Genomic DNA, 13,558 nt, shown 5'->3' with positions numbered 1-13,558 from the left:
CCCTCGCCCCCGCCGCCGCTCCGCAAGCCCGGCGCCCCCGGCGGCGATCCCCGAGCGGTCCCCGCCGGGAGATGGCACTGCAAGCAAGGACAACGCTCCCGCCACGCACCGAGGGTGGCAGGAGCCGACGAAGCAAAACACTCCTTTCATTTGTACTTTCCCCCTCTTTCCCCTGAGACCTTGCTGGAAAAAATAAAAAAAATAATAATAAAAAAAAATAATAGTCCTCTTGTCGCCTGTGATGGCTGCATCCCCGCCGCTTAGTCACATTTCTTTCATGGCAAGTGAAACTCGCTGCTAATGAAGCAGCGGGTGTGCCAGGGATGGTTGGGAATAGCAGGCGCATCTCTATCAGCAGCTGAGGAAAGCAGGATGGAGGGGAAGAAGTCTGCGCCTGCCCTTAGGGGATGAAGACAGCCCTCTCCATGCAGGAGGTCTGCACTCGCACACTCTGCCTTGTACCCTCCAGAGCATCAATATTTCAACTGCAGACTCTTCCAGCTCCAAAATCACCCAAAACTTCAATGGGAGTTTTTGTTTTTGTTTTTTTTTTTTCAGATCAAACAAAGAAGCTGTGCAAATATAATGAATTTCCCCCTCTGGGTGGGAAGCTTTGCTAAAGTGGTTGTCAGGGAATCAAAATTTACAGCACCTGAAGTTTTGCTAACTTGCTGTTTCGCATTGAGGTATCAGGGGAGATGCAGATTTTCTTGTTTCTCATGAGAGCTTGAGTCTCCACCTGGATGAAACTGAGAAATTTCGGCAGCCTTTTGCGATGCCGGCCCAATTTCCTAAGGAAATTTCACGGGCTTTTCCACACCCTGCCAGATTTTTCAACACCTTTCAGGAAGTGACAGCTGGGCAGTTTTGGTCAGGATAGTTTTGCGTTTCAGGGAGAATATTTGGACCATTAGGTCTTCTCAGCAGATAGATGTTGAATGCTCCCAGGACCGGTGTTTCTGCTCCCCAGCCGTGTATTGTCCCAGGCAGCAAGGTGTTCCCAAAACAGGCAGTATCATGCAAACCCAGTGAGAAGACACCCATCCGTTCTCTTATGAAAACAGATGTGTTTGGGATCTGATAAAAGACTCCTAGTTGAGGCTGTTTAAAACCTTTTTTTTTTTTTGGGGGGGGGGTGGATAATAATAAAAAAAAAAGCAAAGTTTTTTTTAATTGGAAATCCTGAAGTTTTGAGAACAGGAGTGTGTTGTTGCCCTTCCTGCCCTGAGGAGGTGATAAAAAGCAATTACGCAACTTGTCTTAATGTCCTCTTCTGGCGTTTTTGCAAAAAAAATGGGTCTGGTTCTCAGTTTTGAGCAGGAGCCAAATGAATCTGTACTGAAAAAAAGAGCAGTGTTAAAGGGTCACAACTGAAACATATCAGCATGGGGTAAACAGGCAGGTGTGCTTAACACCCTTCGATTTTGCCAGGTTGTGGGAGAGAAAAGCAAACATTTGTCCAATTCTGATCTTGGCAGTGGCGAGGCTGAAGGAGGGGATGGCTGGGACATGGCTAATGAAGGAGAGGAGGTGGAGGAAGAGGAAGACGGCAGAGAATGCAGGAGCAGCGAGAAGAGGGGGTATTTCTCGTTTGCTATATAGGGCTGTATGGTGCGTAACTGTGCCCATACTGTCTTCGTTAGTGACTCTGGGAGTCAGCCATCCTCATCGTATAGACACATGCCCCACATAGAGGCACCAAGGAACTGTGGTGTGAGGATGGGGCTTAGCCCAAGAGGGTTTCACTTGCTTGGGTGAGCTTCTGGGCTTATAGGAGTTTACCCTCAAGGCTAGGGAGGAGAAACCCAGCAAATCATTACAAGAAATGCATCTTTGCAAGGTTAATACTCGTTGAGAGCCAAGTGGTGAGGGGCACAGGAATGGAGGTGTTGGTGGCGTCTCTTTCCAGGCATCATATCTGGGATGGTGATTTCCCACTGCGGTTTTCCCTCCCGAATGCAGTGAACGGGAGCTCATGGGGGCTGCTGGCAGAGATGGGGAGCTCTCTCTCCTTTCCTTCCCCTGCTCCCCTCACCCGGCACTGATGTTTCCCAGGTGTTTCTGACTTGCAGAGTTTGAAACTGAGTCACCTTCGATTTTTTCTGACACTTCCCAGAATTTTTTAAACTGTGATATTATATTTACTCCAAATGTGGGTTTCTGTGGGAGTCGTGCTTTTTGGCTAAAGGCAAAAAGAAAGAAGGTGAAACAATATTAATCCCCCTGCCCCCCCAAAAAAAACTCTTTTGAAAATCGTGGGGGCAGGGGTTTGCAAATTCCTCACCAAAAGACATTCAAAAAGCAGCTCTTTCACTTTTTTCTTTTAAGCCCAACCTTTTCATGCTAAAAACTTCAAACTGCTCTAATCCCTGGCTTCTGCTTTCTGTGTGAGCAGGAGGATTCGCGATAGAAGCCAGTCCCGCAACCAGAGCAATGAGCCACGCTGCTGCTGATGCTGGCCTGCCTTGAGGCGTTAATCCGCAGGGAGATCGTGGGGGACAAACCAGCCATGCCAGCGCAGGGCGTATCTTGGGACGGGCTCACACGTGTCTGGCGACTGGTTGGGTTTTGTGGCAGGGGTTCCCAATCCAGGCAAGAGCCACAACCACCAGGACACATCCTGGCTTTCTCAACGGCAATGAGAGCACCTCTGCCATGTGTAAAAGACTGCAGACCCTGTGGTGGTTTGGGTGCCATCCTGTTACAGGAGGGGCTGGGTCCCCTCCTGAAGATGCTCACTAGCCTGCATGTGCCTCGTGCCAGCCACCTCCCTCTGGGCACCTCCATGGCCCCCAACCCTGACAGTGGGACAGCACTGCCCCATCCCTAATAAGTTGTCCTGATCCATGGTGGGGGATAACACCCCACCTGGCAAATAGACAGGACTATGGTGCTGATTCCTCAGTTCCAGGAGCATTGCAACACCCATCCTGTAATTCAGGACACTTACAAAACAGAGATGCAAAAAAACGATCACTGTAACGTCTCAGTTCTTGCCTGAGATTATGTGGGGTTGTGTTTGTGACACCGAGGAAAAAAAGCGCTGAGGGGAAACCTTTTCCAGACCCCTCTCCTGTTGTTCCTCGCTCAGAAAGACATATGCGAAAATGTATTTTAAATATGGCTTTCATTCCATGCTGAGCCTCTTCCGAGCGAGGAGCTGGCAGCAGTGGGCCATGTGCTGAGTGGGTGATGGGACGGCCGTTATTTATAACAGGTGTCAGGCGGTACTTTGTCATCGAAATCTTACCCGGCAGTAGCAGCGAGAGGTCTCGCCTTATGCCAATCTCTGTTTTCCAGGAGGGGTTTGATAACAGCATGCGCCGAACCTGACATCCTTGCTGCACATGGAAACTTTACTCGCGCATTTTAGCTGACCGGTGGGACCTCATCCCCTCTGAACCCCTTGACATCCCAAATCATGCTCATCATTCAGGTCCGAGCGACCGGACGCCCGTGGTCAGGGTTGCATCTAAGGACAGGGTTTTCTCCCACGCAAACCTTTGCGCACACACGTGTGGTCACATCGCACCCTTCCCAGGCACATGGGTAACAGGCTGGAAAGCTACGGCCAAGTCCTGCACTTATTACCTCCATCTTTGTCTTTCGCACGCACCTCCTGCCGTTCCCCTCTATCTACACAGGAAGAAGTTTGGCAAATGTAATAAAGACAAGGTGAAGTTTTACATAAAATAATCTCTCCTGCCATGAGTCCTGAGGAATTTTAATCAGTCCAGGAGAACCGGCAGAATTCCTTTGCCTGCAATCTTTTCATGATCTTGCTTTCCCCTCTTGTTCCTCGTGGGGAGCATTTGCTGAGAAGATGATTAAATTGGGCTGGTAAAAAGGCTCGTCGGCTCCGTAGCTCCCATCTTTTCCTGCTTCTTTGCAAGATCATTTGTACTTTTTCTCTGGCCTGCGGCATGCCAGGTCAGCTGCTTTCTTTGCCTACCCCTGTACGTTTCCTCACCATTGTTGTGGGGTTTTTCCCCCTCGGGAGAATCTCTTTTGTGCAAAGGCAAGAGACAAGGCTCCTTGCTCAGCCTGCTGTGTTGTTGTTCGCCTGAAGTCCAGCAGGAATTCAAGGAATGGTTCCCCACGTCTCCTATTCACCTTGCTCCTGCTGGTGGCAAGGGGTCGGGCAGGGGGCGGATATATTTTGGGGAAGCTGTGAGCGAGGAGGGCAGACCTAGGGGCTGATGCGAACTCGGGGATTTTGGAGGGCTGAAACTCATCTGCGCATTGTCTGCCAGTAGTTCAGTGCAGGAATTTGGGCATTTGGCTTTGAACAAATGATTCACCAGTAATCATTCAATCAGCTCTCCCCGTGGTTGAATAATCTGTGAGTAATTTAGTCAGATGTTTGCCACAAAGTATCAAATAAATGGTTTGGAAAGACACAGGCTCAGACTCTCACCCTATACATACACAGCTTCGGGGTACAGCTAGGCAAATGCTGTCCCCTGAGCTTTGGCCCAGGGGGTCCAAGGGATCTGTGTTGCTTTACAACTGGCCAGGTCCAGCCCCAAAAGTTCAGGATCTGACCACGGCTCAGCTCTGTCGTACTCTTGCCGTGCAGCTGGGAAGCATCCTCTCTCCTGCCCAGGGTACCACCGCTGCTGGGGGCAGGTGGGTGGCGTGTAACCGGGTAGCGATGTTTTTGGTGACAATCTCCTGGTTAAACATCAGTGTACGGGCTTGTGATGAGCCCCTTGCTTTCTCCGAGTGGCTCCCACTGGTGCACAGTGGACGCACTGTACACAGACGGAAAAAGCAGCCCATGGTGATGGCCTGATGCCGGCTCATAAACTAGCAATGAGTCATTTCCCTGGGTCCAGCTCCCCTCCTGGACCTATGGGTGCTGCGGCTTCTTTCCATCCCCGTCCTCACCAAACCACCTGCTCTCCTGACATGTTTCCCAGTGGTATCTGAGAGCTGCTACTTCCCGCACAGCTTTTCCTCCCTCTTTTTCAGCCCTGATCCTGGCTGGCAGCAAGGCTGGAGAGATGAAGAAGGAGAAGAGGAGGTTGGGGTTTTCTTTCCTCTTCTTCCGTTTCCTGACTATTTCAATCTGGTCCAGAGTCTCTGGGCAGGAGGATCATTCTCCAGCTCTGCTGCAACCTGCTGAACAGCCTTGGACACATCCCCTCTCTGCTCTTAGTTTTCTCTCCTGTTTTTTCAAGACCTGCTATCATCTATCACAAATTCCCCCAGAGCCCCAGCACACTGGTTATTCTTCATGGGTAAAACCAGTAACGATAAACAGATAATATATTGTGGACATTCATCTTGAGACAAAACATCATTATTTCCATCCAATTAACAGTGGCTTTTAGTAGCATCAATGAAAAACTAGACAACACCTGGCTGTGTGAGACCAGGATTCGGGAGAGGTGGTATCTTTAATTTGATCAACATCATATATCTAGTTGGAACAAAACAGATCAGCTTTTGTAGGTTTGCTCAAAGATTACCTTCTCCATTTTCTTTTTCTTTTTCAACAGGAAGATCAGGAAGAAAGTTAAGCTGTTATTGCTACTACTGTTGTTTTCTGCAGCCCAGGAGAAGTCCTGGGATGCCAGGGAAAGTGGGAACATGCCAATGGGAGTATTTCTCCCAAGTCCTCTCCGAGGAGTTTTCTCGCATGTGTTGTTTCCTGAGTCACAGGGATTTGTGCCGGGAATGCTCGGATATCTGGAAGATGAAACAGCGCTTACTGCCGACCCGAATGGTGATGTCCAGGGAGCAGCACCCCAGCCCTGCCACAGCCGCTGGGTGGGGGCCAGGGCAGAGGGCTCCTGTAACAAGTTGTAGGGCTCTGCAGGGCTCCCCAGAAAGCCCCCGTCAGCGCCGGTGTCTGCCCCTCGCTGGCACCCAGCCCCTGGCAGCAAGCAGGATGTTTCTCCATGGGCATTTGTCCCTTCCTGGCTGGGCAAACAGAGAGATTTCTCTGCATGCTGGCAGCCAAACTGGGGATGTGGCTGGGTAGGGCTATGCCTCCCCACATCTCCGTCCCCATGGCATCCCCAGCCAGTGGCACCGCAGTCCCAATCAGCCTTTCCCCAAATCCCCCCTTTCCCCCCCTCCAAGGTGTCAGGCGTGTCCTGTGCGGGTGGCAGGAGCTGGAGGGAGGTGTAAGCCCTGCAAGGGTGCCTTTTCCTCGGCCTCCTGCCCACCCTGCCCTTCCTCGCCCTGCGGCTGCTCGGGTGTCCTTGCTCACCCTCCCCTTTGGCTCCTGCTCGTTTGGCCTCGCTGCTGCTTTAATTTTAGCAATTCCTTGGAAAGAGTCATTTTCCATAACTCAGCTTGCAGCGAAGCCCTCTGCCTGCCAGCTCTGCCTCCTCACATGTGTTGCTGGCGTGCCCCAGCAGCACACGCCTGCACCTGCCCAGCCAGGCCTGCCTGTCCCAGCCTTTTGCACACCAAAAGCCTCACACCCGGCTCCCGTCCCACCCCCCGCTTCCTTGGCACATCTCATCCTGGCACTCCCAAATTCCGTCGTGCCACAGCTGGAGTGGGCACCCTGGCCTGGCTGCATGGCCACCTCAGAGGCTTCTGCCTTGTCTCCAGTCGTGCACAGCACAGGAGGACGTCCGTCCCCCTACACGTGTGACAGGTTTACCTGCGATGGGAAACAGGGAGACTCCACATGCCAACGGGGCACCGTTGGAGGGGCAGGGTGGGTTGCTGTGGGGGTGCGATGGATGGGCAGGTCACATCCGAGTGGGAAAGGTGGGTGCGCGTTGTGGGCGTGCTGTCTTGCTTGTGCATCGCTTGTGCAAGACAGCATGGGAGCAGCCTCGCCTGCGTTGGGCATTCAGTTGTGTAGCCTGTGTGTGTGTGTGTGTGAGAGGGGTGAGTGCGATGCTCTTATTTCAGTCTGCATCTGCTTGTGGTGCTTCCGTTGCGCGCTCCTGGGGTGGGGGAAAGCTTGTGCAAGGGGGTGCGTCACTCACAAGTGGGGTGTGTGCGAGGGTGTGCACGGAAATGGTGTAGCGCCTTCATTTGGGTCTGCTTCTCTTGATTTGGGGGAGTGTGTGTGTGTGGGGGGGAGTGTCTGGAGGGAGCACACTGTGTGTGACCCCACGGGTGCAGGGCAGGCGTGAGTGTGCGTGTGTGCACAGGGGGGGCCGTGAGCGTGCCGCCTTCACTGGGGTCTGCACCTCGGGGGGGGGGAAGTGGGGAAGGGGGGGTGACTGGCGGCGTGCCCCCTACCCCGTGCACGCCGGGGCTGTGCGGTGCACGGCGTGGGTGCTTCCACGAGTGTGCTCCGCCGTGTGCATTTGCACGGGTGGATGCCTGTGTGCGGCACCCCCCCTCCCGCTCAGCATCCGCGGGGAGGGGTGTGTGTGTGCGGGGGGAGAGCCTGCGTGTGCAAGGGTGTGTGTGGGGGTGGGGGGTGTGTGTGGTGTGTGTGCGTGTGCGTGTGTGCGGGGCGGGTGCGCGCCGCGGCGGGGCCGGGAGCGCGTCCCCGGCGCTGTGCCGGGGGGTGCGGGCTGAGCTCATCGCTGGCTCCCCGGCGCTCCTTACCAGTGGCTTCTGCGGTCACATGGGTTATGTGCTGGAGTTTAAAAGAGCTTATAGCCCCCGAGCCGGTGCAGAAGCAGCCGGTGGTTGCATGGGGTAGCGCCGGGAGCGGCGGCGAGGAGGGGCGCCGTGAGTACCGGGGACGGAGGGCGGTGCGGGGTGTCGTCCCCCCACCCCAAGCACAGCCGCGGGACGGAGGAGGAGGAGGAGGCGGGGGGTCAGCGGAGGCGAGCCCCGGTGCCCGCCGCCGCCTTTTTGGGAGGCGAAAAGGAGGGGGGGTGGTGGTGGGGGTGCGGGGGGGGAAAGGCTTGTTTCCACCCACACACACACCCCGCCGCCGCGCACCTTTCCCCACCGCGCCCACGCATGTCCGCGCCCCCCCCACCCCCCCCACCCCCGCCAACCCCCACCCCCCCATCCCACCGCCGGGGCAGGGGGGAAGCCCACGAAGAAACAATTTGGGCAACTTACTTTCCCTGCTCTGCCGTGTGTGTCCGGCCGGGCGTTCCCGGCCGGGGGAGGGATGCGGGGTGGGTGGGGAGGTACCAGCACACCCCCACCATCACCACCACCACCCCCCCCGCGACCCCGGGCGGCACGGCGGGCACGGCGGGGAGGATATCGCGGCCGCTGGGAAGGGCATCAGGTTGAAGGCTGGGAGAGGGATGAGCCCTCCTCGCCCGCTGCGCCGCTCCGGCGGGGCCGGAGCCGAGGTTGCCGGGTGGCTCTTTGTAAACCGGAGCCCGTGGATTTCCTGGGCGGGAGAGCAGACTTTTTTCTTTGGTTCTCCCAAGGCGCAACCTGCCCTTTCCTCTGCTGTGGCAGCGCAGATTTTTTATTATTATTATTATTATTACTATTGGGGGTGGGGGGGCGATTTTATAAGAAAAGTGCCTGCTTGGTCCTTCTGTGGAACTGCTCTCCCTGGGCTAGGCAGTTCATCCCGAGCGCGAGTACGAGGGCGGCTTTCCAGAATTGCATAATACACACCGATCCCTTTGCTGCACAAACTCCCTGACATTTCCAGATCTTGGTGACTTCCCCCACTGCAATCTTAAAACTGGATTGGGACTCCAACCAGCGCGTTGAGCTAATTTGTGCTGCCTTTGCTGGGGACAGAACCTGGTCTGCATGTTTCAGCTTCCCTGGCTCCTCCAGCAGTTCTTTCTTAATCCACTAAACTTTTTTTTTGGTATAAAGATTGGCATCTCTCCTTCTCTCTCTTAGAAAGCTCCTTTCTTCCCTACCCCTTGCTTATAGATACATGTGTAGGGTCTGTACAGGTTGTAGAAAGGGGATTGCCTGCAAAGCTGTTTGATTTCTTTTTCACGTCTCTTTGTGTTTCGATTTGTGTGATAGTCCAGGAGGTCTTTTCCTCAGATTGCTTTTTGCTCAGGAACTTGCTGACTTCTGCAGGGATTTTGCTAATTTGACTCTGCCCGTGCCCACTCTCCGTGTACGCGTCTTGTTTACCTCTGCGAGGGACGGGACCTGGACACGCCAATGCCGGTCCTGCCGGCCGTGTGTGCAGGCAGCGAGGCAGGGACACCGGGCTGCTTCCTGCGAAATGTGCAAATATGTGGGAGCAGCCGATCCCACTCCCTGCCCTGCCACTCCATGAGGAGACAAATCTTTGCCGTGATGGCTGGGGATGTGCAGGGGATGCTCGTGTCCCACCAGGCATCTTGCTGGGACCAGGTCCTTGGCCCAGAGCTCACTGGGGAGGGCGGACTTTTCCGAGACGGGCTGTGCTTTGGAAATGAGAGCCCCGTGCCTGGCAGGCTTCTTTGCAACAGCGCTTTAGGATAACTTCATCAGAGCCTGTTGTCAGAACAGGCCAAGCCACGATCTGACGATCGTGCATTATCTTTGGTCTGACTTACCCTGGGAGGATCTGATCCTGCCAAGGTGCTGCATCCTCATCCCCATGGAAGGTGCTCAGCACCTCCTGGACTTGGAAAAGAAGCAGCTCTAGTACCTCTCGGAGCTGCAAATCTCTTGATGCACATACACGTACAAATAACTGTGCAGCCCAAGGCTTTCGGAGACGTGGCTGACTCTCCGAAGCTGGCAGCAGGAGTTTTGTGGGTGTGAGCCCCGGCTCCTGGCCACTCTCAATTAATTCCCCGGCAAGCTGGAGGAATGCATCCTGCTCCAGCTCAGGCTGGGGCTGGGTATGCGTCTGGGGAGCCTGTCTCTCGGCTCTGTCGTTTATTATCGCTGCCGCTGCCATTACGCCTGACAAATGGGAGTTGCTGAGTAATGTGCTGTTTGTGTGTAAATATCCGAGTACTCGCAGCTGAGCTCACTCCTGTGACTTTGCAGGAAGCTGTCTCAGCACCTTTCCCCCCGTGAAGACCTGGGAGAGCAAAAGCATCCTTCTGCAGGGACCTTCCCACCTCTCCCAGAAGGATTTAGCCTTCTCTCTCCACCGCTTTCCTGCAAGCGTGAAGCCTCCATCCTCTCAGGTTAATGCGGAGGCCCTGCTGCTTTCCTCAGTGTGAGTCGGGGGCGGGGGGGAAAGGGCTGTGTCTGTGTATGTGTGCGTATGTGTGTGTGCACACCTTCTTAGCCACCCAGGCACGGCTGCTCCCGAGGGTGCTTGTCCTCGGCAGAAAGAGTTTTGGGGACTTTGTGTGTTTTGAAAGAGACAAAGTCATGCAGAACTAGGAAAGGAGTTTTATTTTGGGTTGTTGGTTATGTTTGGTTTTTTTTACCTACCTACTCAGTTCCCCTTAATTTCATCCCATCACTGCTGAAGATGCTAAATTATTCCTTCCCATATCGTTTTCATCCCATTTGCAGATTAGCATCCGACTGCTTCTGTCAGTACTCGTTCAGCCCAGCTAGACTGATCACAGCTCTTTTAATCTCCCCTTGTAAATCAATCCCTTCTGCCTCCTGATCATTTTTGTCGCTCATTTTTCTGAAATCCCTCCAATTTGTCCATTTTGTGTAGGTGACGTATGCCTGGCCCTAAACATGATGTATACCAGGCATGGCAGCGTGAGGGAAGGACACCTCCTCCCCTCCCACCCCGCTGGGGCTTGTGATGCTTTGTCAGCACTGAACTGAGTTACTTCCCCATTATTCTAAGCTATAGTCCCTGCTCGGTGTTGCAGAAGAAAGCAGCATACCCAGGTCAGTGCCCTGGGGAGAATTCCTCCAAATTTTGGCGATGAGGTGCCGAGGTTTGTTTGCATGCTGAGGGAAGGGACCGGTGCTCTAGGTGCTGCCTGTGGGGTGCCTGTCCCCACAAGAGCTCACAGTTGAATGAGGAGGGATGAGCCATATAAGAGAGGGCAAGGTGCATCGGGGCTGCTGGACAGATGGGGAAACTGAGGCACATGCACGGGCTCAGCGCATCTTTCCTGAGCTCCTGTCCAGCACACGCCGCTTGTTTAGGTGCGTGGGGTCTGGTCCCAGTTGCACCCATTAGTATTGCAGCCAGCGTGGGCAGTCTCCCAGGAGATACTGGGTCTTGTCACTTGGTCAGAGCAGGCTGGCAGGTGGGGATCCTGGGTTCTGGGATGGTTTTTGTGTGTTGCTTCTTGCGCTGATGACCAGAGCTCAATGCCATAGGTGCTCTCCTGGGGAAGAAGCAGGGGCTTTGCGCAAAGGCAGTGGTGTCTTGCATTCACGCACTTTGAAGTTCTGTCACCCCCAAACCCTGAGCTCCTCGCACCGAGCGTTCACATTAGCTGGAAGGACCGTGCCCTTCCAGGGACCATCTATTTTTAGGAGGAGTTGTATTCTGGACAGTGTCCACTGCAGATGCTCTGCCTCCTCCTCTTGGCCCCTCGCCAGGGACACCGCTCGGGCTATCTGCCGGTGGGGCAGATCTTGCTGAGGCTCTGCGGGGACCGGAACGGAGGTGGCGCCGTGCCGGCCACGGGGACACGTGGGGGGCTATCGCTGCCCCGGGGGTGGCTCGGGAGGGCCAGTGAGCTCGCGTTGCCCTTCACCTGAAGTGTTGGAGATGGCATTTAATGGTGCTGTGGGTACCAGCAGGACTCGTTGCCGGCTTTACCGTGGGATCAGCCAGGGCAGTGCCTGGGCCCGGTGGTACCGGTGCCGGTGCCCGGTGCCGGTCCGTTCGCCGGGATGACACTAGGGGGCACGAGATCTGCTGGAATCCCTTTGTCGGGGATGGGGAAGAAGGATGCAAAGCCGCTCTTGACCCTCCAAGCACCTACATCGTCCCCCTCCCAGCAGATTTTGTAGGAATCCGAGCGTTAAGACCCCGAGGGCTGCCCCCCGGTAACTCGTCCTGCGGCGAGGGCAGGACGCGGCTCTCCGGCCGACGCTCCGCTGGATCCCTGCGTCCGCAGCCGTGGGAGCAGCAGGAATAGGGGTGGGAGCGCTTATCTGGCAACAGCTCTGAAGCGAGGGGGAGATGGATACAGCCAGAGTGCCAGGGAGTCTCCGGGGAATTTGGGAAATCCAGGAAAACACCTCGCATGATTTTAATGCCTCTCCGGAGGCATTGTCCGGAGCAGGGATTAAGCTAGATTTGGGGTTGGCTTTCAAGATGAAGCGTGTTATGGTTTCATTTTCTGATGGATGTTAAGTTCATGCATGATGTCTCCTCAGGGTCATGTTTTCCCAAAGCAGGAGAAACTTTAGAGAGTCTGATTTAATGAATGGTTCTGATCGATCTGAAACATGGTGTGTGTGTATATATATATAATGCATATGTGTTCATGTATATATCTGGGTAGGGTGCAAAGAATGTGTTTTTGAAGGTATGTTTATGCATTTCTGCATACATTCAGCTGTAATATTGTCTTCTGTCCTTAAAATCTATTATTCCAGCTGTGAATGCATATATGTATATTAAAACACTGTGTACTGGAGTCTCTCTCTCTTGTTATAACAAACCTCGTGAAAAGCAAATAAAGAGACATTGTTCTCATAGGAGGCTTGGACGGACTCAATATTTATCTTCTATGAATTTTGATAGTTTTTGTTCAGCATGTTTGCAGTTACGATGGTGTGGTGTTTTTTGACTATCTACTTTAAATTTTGCGCTAGTGGGAAACTGAAAACATTCAGATCATTTCAGTTTATTCATTACTTAATGAAAACAGGAATTGGGCTTCTGGATTGAAATGTTGATGCTTGATAATATTCTGGCATATTAATTTCTAAATGGTTAGGTTTTTTTAATGCCTTCTGTCACCAGATACCAGACTCCTTTGCTGGAGAACCGTTTCTCTTGCAAGCCCCCAGGCAATATTTTTAGTAGGACACTGACGCATCACAAATACTCCCTTTCTCCTAGAAAAGGCTTTGCTGACTGTTGTTGAAAGTAGCACCAGGATGGCTGGAAATGGGAGATCAGAGGAGGACGATGCTGCTGCATCAGTGCGGTTGCTTTGTGCCTTTGATGGAGGTTTTGTGTCCGGCCGTGCGTGTGCATGCCTGTGTGGATGCAAGGGCACTTCCCCAGCTGGTTTCTGAGCCAGGGCTGAGGACCAGGGCTTTATTTATTTTGAAATGCCTTGTGAAGTGGAAGGAGGTCTGTGAAGAAGTGCCGAGTCTACTTTTAAGTCAATTAGGGATTGTGTCTGAAGGCGTGACGTGGTTTGAAGAGGAGAGGGTGATTTGTCTGAAGGTGTTACCTAATTAGGGGGTATAGTCAGGGCTCTAATTAGCCGTGACACCCTAAAGATGTCATCGAAGCCCTCTTGAGGCACCGCTGCTCCGGCGGCGTGGCTCTGAGCTGTCTGGGCAGCCTGGCCATGCACGGCCAGGACTGCCGCCCTCCGTCTGGGAGGCAGCCCGGATGCCGGAGCTGGAAAAAAGCTGTTTTCCTTCAGGTGACTTGCAATGCCCTCTGGGGCTGCTGCCAGCACCGAGTGATGTTTCATAAAGTCGCAGAATGAAAGGCAAGCTGCAGCAGATGGAAAAATTAATACTGGTGCCCATTATGTGGGAAATCTCTCTCTTTTTCCCAGGGGGGATCGCTTTCTGCTGCTCCCCGCTCAGGGGAGGCTGGAGGAGGAAGGCAGTAAGTGTTTGCCATAAA

The 13,558-nt window shown here is 53.8% G+C and overlaps 1 protein-coding gene across 4 annotated transcripts in view; it reads left to right on the top strand.

The window, feature by feature from the left end:
• The first annotated feature begins 7,458 nt into the window (after window positions 1-7,458).
• CNTFR (ciliary neurotrophic factor receptor) overlaps window positions 7,459-13,558 on the top strand; it is a 213,231-nt gene continuing 207,131 nt past the window's right edge. For 2 of the 4 annotated variants that reach the window (XM_063320927.1, XM_063320925.1), the window contains exon 1: window positions 7,459-7,656. The gene's annotated coding sequence lies outside the window, so the exon portion shown is untranslated. The remainder of the gene's footprint in view (window positions 7,657-13,558) is intronic. The other 2 variants (XM_063320926.1, XM_063320928.1) reach the window with 2 other exon arrangements.

This window comes from Chroicocephalus ridibundus, chromosome Z (genome assembly GCF_963924245.1).
Source record: "Chroicocephalus ridibundus chromosome Z, bChrRid1.1, whole genome shotgun sequence".
Taxonomy (NCBI): Eukaryota; Metazoa; Chordata; class Aves; order Charadriiformes; family Laridae; genus Chroicocephalus; species Chroicocephalus ridibundus.
This window is presented reverse-complemented; position numbering and strand designations above follow the sequence as displayed.